This window comes from Glycine soja, chromosome 14 (assembly GCF_004193775.1).
Source record: "Glycine soja cultivar W05 chromosome 14, ASM419377v2, whole genome shotgun sequence".
Taxonomy (NCBI): Eukaryota; Viridiplantae; Streptophyta; class Magnoliopsida; order Fabales; family Fabaceae; genus Glycine; species Glycine soja.
In genome coordinates, this window is record NC_041015.1 from 12650677 (window position 1) to 12658870 (window position 8194).

The following is an 8194-nucleotide window of genomic DNA, read 5'->3' on the forward strand; positions in this document are numbered from 1 at the left end:
TGGTGAGTTAAACAATGCAAGTTTGTCAAGTTGTTAGAAGTGGACACAAACACGCAGTTGGTTCTTATGCATGTCATAAAATAGAATTGGACCCTGATAAAAAAAAAATAGAGTTGGACTCATCTATGTCTTGTTCAGGGTGATTTCTCATTTTTAGTTTTGAAAATTTTTAAAATCGATTTTAGTTTTAAATTTTGAGTTTTGATTTATTCTTTGTTTTTAATTTTAAAAAATATTACAAATTGAAGATAAATAAAATGAGTCATTCGTTTTATCTTATCTCGCTCTACTCTACTACGAAATAATGGCAGTTGCAGGAGTAGCGGCAATAACAGTGGTGGTGATAATGGTGATGTCTGTGGTGGTGACGACAATAATGAGAGTGAAATAATGATGGCAACGATTGTGGCGATGGTGGAATGGTGATAACTGCCTTTTAAAATTCGGACTGACTCAGCTAGTTGAACCAATTCAACTGTGACCTAGAGGTAGGGTAAGTCGAGTTGCTTATCGGATCGATCATGTATTGAACTTGGGGCAACTTGGTCGGGTCACGCCCAAGGGAGAAAAATATGTTGGGTCATGTGGATCAATTAAGGTTGGGCACAAAATTTTAATTTTTTTTTAATAAAAATCGGATCATCTGAGTCATTTAGCGACCCACTGGTTCAAGCATTGCCTTACTGACCCAACTCGACCGAGCCAATCACCGATTCAGTTTTTAAAATTTTGGGTGGTGGTAAGGTGGAATAGTGGCAACGACAACGACAATAGAGGTGGCAAATGGTGGTGGCAGTAATAGCAGACAAATGATGGTAGTGACGATAATAGTGGTGGAATAGTGGTGGCGGTAACAACAATGGTGGTGGGATGAAATAGTGACAACGACAATGACAGAGATGATGGAGACGATAAAATGGTGCCGACAATAATGGTGGTAATGACGACAGTGTGGTGGTGGTGGTGGTGGTGGTGGTAGGGGTAAGGGTAGGGACAATGATGGTTGTGGTATGGTAATGGTGGTTATAATGTGTTTTTTAAAACTAAAAATCAAATTTACAACATCTATAATTTTTCTTTATTTCTCTCTTCATGCTACATCATAATATCTATAATAGTTATATTTTTCTCTCTTTTATTTCTCTCTCACTAGATTTTTAGTAACACATTGCGTGGTCCATGAATACTTTTCCTAAATAATACTTGATCTTTTTCTTTAATTACGGCAAATGCTAACATAAGTTTAATTTTTACAAATAAATCAATACTATATTAAATTATTAATACACAATAAATTTTTCACAATAAAAAGGATGATGTACAAACCCCATTTTATATTATTTGCATATTTTATATTTATTTAATTTTTGCTTTTAATCAAAATACTAAAACATGATTTTACAAATATATATATATATATATATATATATATATATATATATAAATATATATATATATATATATTATAAATAATAGATCATTTTGCTATGCACTACAATGATGTTTATCGAATTAAACTTAGCTTCAAACTTTATTATTGTTCACCCAAATAAAATAAAATAAAAAGAAGCCCAATGGGGGAGATGAATATTCTAGATGGTGATGTAATTGCCAATGAAGTGGTTAATGAAACAAATAAAAAAACAAGCCTTGTTATGAATTTAAAGCAAATTTTGGGAAGGCATATGATTCAATTAGATAGGAGGTCCAAAGGGCAGCTACTATTCTTAATTGTAGCACCATGACTATCCCTTTCAATCTGTTGCTACGCATACCCAACACAATTGTTGGTACACCCAGTAATTGTGCACGATTCCCGTTTTGCTTCGTAAAACTAATATGGATTGAGCAATCCATATGAGGCTTACAGATTGTCCAATCCGTAAGTGGCCCAGATGATTTTTTTTTAAAATTTCAAAAATATGTTTTATGAATTAATTTAAAATTAATGATTCAAGCAGGAATCAAACTTGTGACTTTCGTGTTTTTATCAGTTTTACAGAAGGACACAATGGAAATTGCACACAATGACCGAGTGTACCAACAATTGTGCTAGGTGTACGTAACAATAACCTCCCTTTCATTTACTTGGGCCTATCGATGCTAGAAAGACATCTACTTGGCAACCAATCATAAAGAAAGATATTGTCATTGTGGAGGCAAAAAAAATTATCTTTTGGATGGAGAATTTGCCTTATTAGGCCTATTAGAGGTGGGTGTCACACAAAGGGACTCTTTGAGGAAGGATGTTGGAGGCAAAATATTTGAAGTTTTCCTTAGATGACTTTAGAGGGGAGGACATAGTGAGAAAAGGTCACAATGGTGGAGAAATCTTTTGAAGGTGTGTGAGGTGAGTGAGGATCGATGGGGAGGATTAGTTCCTATCGAACTTAGAGTTTTGGGTGATCACTATTACATAAAAAGTCATTAACATCAGTTCTAGAAGACATTCAACAAAATGATGTTGGAAAGACTATCGTTAAAAGTAAGTTATTTTCGACATTGGTTATTAAATCGATGTTAAAAACCATTATCTACATTGGTTCTTTCAAAAATCAATGTAGATATGTGATCAAAATTTTGTAATATCTGAAGTGTTTTCTAAATTCAAAATCAATCTACAAATACATTATTTCTATATATACTATCACTAAAATCAGCTACACATGTTGTTACCAAAATAAAAGGACTCACATTTCGAAAACCAAGGAACACATGTAATTACAAAATAAAATCTTTAATCTGTCATCTTCTCTGTTGCTATGATATTCAACCTTTACACCATCTAAAGAAGCCGGTTAGAGCCAAAGGAGCAAAATAACGTTGGCATATATCAGCATAGGAACTGAGTTTAACAACTCTTTCAGAGCTTAATCATTTGTGTCCTAGGATCATAAACTAGTAGGTAACAAGTTAAGTCAAATTTGACAACTAAGAAGTCCACATTTGAGTAAAAGAAAAAGAAAATATGACAAGTGCATGTGTAAAGAGAAATAGTTACACAATACAGGACCCAACGTAGCTATATAGATTTGAAGACCTTCACAACATCACTGTACATGTTTACTCACCAAAGCAACAAACTTTGCATCCATAGAGTCATCATCAGGCTTCACCAATGGAACCCTAAGCTACAACTGCATTTACAAAGTTAAAGAAAGAATAAATATAAGATTTGAAAATTCACGTTAAAGAAAGAATAAATATAAGATTTGAAAATTCACCAACTGCAGTGATTTGGCTGTGTTTCAAGAAACTTCAGAAAATTCGTGCAGCAACTCACTAGTCATATATGAACACTGAAATAGAAAAATATCCCTAGACCATGACTTGGAGTAGCAAACTATTATGTTTCAGTGCCATGCAGCAAAGGTTTTTTTATAGTATTGGTTTTGAATTCATGGATAAATTTATCTAATTTTATTTCTGCAAACAAGTTAATGAAGTATTACATAATATATCACTAATTGCATTGGAATAGACTCAAGACTAAGTCTGGATGAAGGTATAGTAGACTAGAATTCATAATGAAATATGCAAAAGTTCATAATATCAATTAAAAGTATAATGTTAATAATATACAAAAAAGCAGTATAAGTATAAATTTGTAATTCATTTACCTTTCCACCAGAGGAACAACTTTCCATCAAATCCTGTTTCGAGACACCAATAGCAGTATTCAGTCAATCTTGAGCTTTAGCAGAAGACGACCATCAGAAGGAAAATCCATCAAATCAGGACATGCTGAAGAGGGGAGAATAGGTCAAAATGATGTGGAATAAAAGAAATTTACTGCAAATAAGAAGCACTAGTAATCCCAGCTGATGCTATCGGAGACAAGCTTGGCCACAATGCAGAACCTTCTAATAAAACAACCAAAAAAATGTCTTAGTCAGCCAATTGATGAAATACTTTAGCCTATACTTACAGCCACTGAAAAAAAAAATCACAACTTGTAACAAATATTTTAGTGTAAATTTTGAAATTTGAAGTGACTACTGTCTAAAATCCCACATCTGATTGCCTTCCTATATGTGAATTTGTGGTTGTGTGGGCACATTTAATCTGCAATATGATGAGAAAACATGTAAAAAAAAAGTATTAAGATTTGGAAAGGATAGACTCGAGAGATTTCAAAATGCAACTGAGAAAAAAAACTAAAACTACCCACCCCATTTCCAGAGACAACAATTCAGAGTCATACAATGCAACATTGTCGCCACTTTCACCCTTAACCATCATAGGCACGACCTGCAGATTTGTTTTTGGAGCTGTGCTGTGTGTAACCACCAAGAACTTAGCACTCTCAGGAAGATCAATTTGTCCTTGACCATTGGTTTCTTTCAAAGAATTGATTTTTTCACACCCCCTTGGTGATCTTTCTCCACCATCCTGAGTAGCTCCCGAGCCTACAAAATACATGACCAAAAACATTAAAAAATAAAATAAAATAAATTAAAATACATAAATTAATTACTAGCATCATTGAAAAGATAATTAGCCGTTAAAGCAAAAAATAATACTAAAGTTAAGCCTTAGTGTGGGAAATGAGAGCTCACATCTACTGCAATCATGACCATGAAATCCAAGAAAGCAGTGGCACCTTCCATCAACACAGTCTCCATTGAAATTACATGCACTGGGACATTATCCAGACACGACCCCTGGATCTGTGTTATAGAGCCCATGATATACAAGTGTTGGATCAAGTGACCTCAGAATAATTAAGAGAGGGGGTTGAATTAATTATTAATGTGCCTTGACTAATTAAAATTTATCATTTTTAATGTTACTAGATTCAATTAGACTTTACTACTAAGTTATGAGAAAGTAAAGAACAAAAACAATAACTTAGACAAAAGTAAAGCGGAAATAAAGAATACACAACGGAAATTAAAGAGTGTAGGAAAGAAGAAGACAAACACAAGATTTATACTGGTTCGGCAACAACCCGTGCCTACATCCAGTCCCCAAGCAACGACTGATTCTTGAGATTTTCAATAACCTTGTAAAGTCCTTTACAAGAAAAGATCAACGAGGAATGTACCCTCCCTTGTTCTCTTTGAACAACCAAGTAGATGTACGCTCCAGTTGAACTGATCCACAAGAGATGTACTCTCTCTTGTTCTCAGTATCACAACCCAAGTAGATGTACGCTCTACTTGCACCACAAATAATGTATGCTCCAATGTGTTAAGACAAAGAATTCTTAGGCGGTTACTCCCTTGAATCTTTGTAAGGGGAAATAAAAGATATCTCAGACATTTAGTCCTTTGAAATCTTTTGTTTAAGGGAAAGAGAAGAATCAAAAGAATTCTCAGACGGTTAATCCTTTGAATCTTTTGTCAAGAGGGGGAAGGGAGAATCAAAATAATTCTCAGGCGGTCAGTCTTTTGAATCTTTTGACAAAAGGGATGAAGAAAAAGAATAGCACAAATTTTTTATCAATGAACTTTTCTTAAAAGAGAAAGTATTGAACAAAAATTTTTAGAAAGATGAAAGAAATCTGTTATGCATGAAAGGAATTCGTTTTTTAAATTCGTGTCATGGTCACATATTTATAATCATTTGATGACTCAAGTTAAAGTTTGTGACTCTTGACAATTTCTTTAAAACTAGTCACTTTTAATAGTTGTGATTCTTTTGAAAACTAGTCACTTTAAAAGTTGTGACTCTTTTTGAAAACTAGTCACTTAAAGATTGTGACTTTTGAAAAACTCTTCAGAAACAAGTCACTTTAAGAATTGTGACTTTTTGTAATTTATTTTTCGAAATCAGTCATTGGTAATCGATAACCATCATAGTGTAATCGATTACACATCAACAGATGTTACTCTTTATGTTTAAATTTAAAAATCAAAATGTTTAGAAACACTGGTAATCGATTACAAGTATTGTGTAATCGATTACACAAGTTTGAAATGATTTGAAAATGTTTTATCACAAATTGTGACTCTTGAAATTTGAAATCTAACGTTTTAAAAACATTAGTAATCGATTACATGATTATGGTAATCGGTTACAGCTTTGTAAATCAGTTTGAAAATAATGTTGGCTACTGGTAATCGATTACCAGAGAGTAAAACTCTTTGGTAAAAGATTTTTCTTTTTGAAAAATTCTTGTGCTATTCAATATTTTGAAAAACTCTTTTAATACTTATCTTGATTGAGTCTTCTCTTGATTCTTTACTTGAATCTTGAATCTTGATCTTGAATCTTGATTCTTGAAACTTGTTTTGACTCTTGATTCTTTGGCATCAAGAATCAAAATAATCTTGGATTGCTTCCACAGCAGGGCAGTAGCATACAATTATGCATATCATCGCAACAAGCACAAATTCCAGAAGATCACTGAGCCTGCATTTGGTTTGATCCATCAGGTGAGATTGTGAGAAGGAGATAGCATGCTGGATATCATGAAAAAGAGCACACCTACACAAGAACCAAGATAGATGCGATGCGCATTTTGACCAGGTTCTCTTTCTTTTTTGTGTGTGTTACATATCTAAGACTCACTTTCTATTTATTTTCTTACGCTACTCAAGCTCAACAATTTGAATCATATTAAAAATTGCCACAGTGCAGTTGCAAATAAAATACTAGTAGCCTCACCTTTTTGAACGAACAAAATAAAATTCAAGAAATGAGTTTTCATTACTAATATAAAATTGAGAAGCTTCAACAAATGACCACCTTAATACATAGATCATTCTTGGATTGTCGTATTTCACTACTATACAAGCTAATTCTAGTTAATGGTCAACTTTTCCTTATTATCTATACAATATAACACCTTTCAACTTAAAAAAAAAAAAGTAATGTTCGCATTATAGGTTGTTCTGATTGAAGAAAAGGAATCATAATCCTAAATCCTGATACACCAAGGATAATGCAAATTTGGATTAGTTGGTATTTTATGATATTATATCGCTTTCTCTATTTTAAAAAAGGAAAAGATATTTTGTCGCTCCCCAGGCATAGGAATAAAGTCTTTGCCTTGGTGGAGTAGCCATGCTAATGGCAACTAGGGAGGAGTGCACTTGTGTTTCTTAGAAAGGCTTTCTATTTGATCATATATGCTCTTGTTCTTGCCTATGTTCTCTACTTGGAACCGGGGATGATATGCAAGCCTAACAACTGAACCAACTATCAAATCAGGCAATCAAATTGAATAAGGTCTAATTTTTCAATATCAAGTCTAATTTTTTACTCTTTTCATTAGCTTTGATATGAAAAAATAACATGGATGTCATCATGAAACCTTTCAATTCATTGTTGGAAATAAGGCTTTTTATGTTTAGGAAAAGTGTTTAGGAATATTGGAGACTTTGAATAGAAACTTGATAGGAAGGAGAATTCTTTATGGAGGAGAGAACTTTGTATTTTTGCTTGATACAAATGTGTAGGATTACATCTCTATTTATACTACTCTAAGGAGAACTCTAGACACACTAATTCTAGAGAGTTCTCAACTCTAGAGATCCAAAGAGTATTCTAGAGAATATTACAACTATAAGAAATATCTAGACACTCCAAACACTACAAGAATTCTCTAGAAACATGACCCATAATTATTTAAGCCCAAAATAACTAAGTCCAAGGAACCAAATAATTAATTTAGGCCCAAATCAAGTTTATATTTCAACATCCCCCCTTAAACTTGATTTGTGACTCCAAGCATACTCCTTAGCTTCACGAAAGTTTCCAACTTGAGTGGCTTTGTGAAAATGTCGGCAGCTTGATCTTGAGACATCACATACTTCAACTTTACCTCCTTCTTCTCAATGCATTCTCTTATGAAGTGGTAACGGGTGTCGATGTGCTTACTTCTTTCATGAAAGACTGGATTCTTTGCCAAAGCGAGTGCTGATTTATTGTCAACACATATTTCCATAGGTTCTTCTTGTGGCATTTTTAACTCTTTCAACAAGTTCCTTAGCCAAATTGCATGACAAACGCATGATGTGGCCGCGACATACTCGGCTTCACAAGTTGATAGTGTGACTATTGGTTGCTTCTTTGATATCCAAGTGAAAGCAGTATCTCCCATAAAGAACACAAAACCAGTAGTGCTCTTTCTATCATCCAAGTCTCCACTCCAATCGCTATCACTATAGCCAACAATGTTATAATTGTCAGAAGGATAATAGTGCAAGCCAAAATTTGTTGTACCTTTGATGTATCGAAGGATTCT

At 33.5% G+C, this 8194-nt stretch overlaps 1 long non-coding RNA gene across 1 annotated transcript; it reads right to left on the reverse strand.

Moving 5' to 3' along the window:
• Positions 1-2769: 2769 nt before the first annotated feature.
• Positions 2770-4402, reverse strand: LOC114383425. The gene is made up of 3 exons (XR_003660504.1): positions 4172-4402; positions 3621-4065; positions 2770-3137 (listed from the first exon to the last, which is right to left on the reverse strand). It is a non-coding gene; the product is annotated as an uncharacterized LOC114383425 (long non-coding RNA).
• Positions 4403-8194: the final 3792 nt, after the last annotated feature.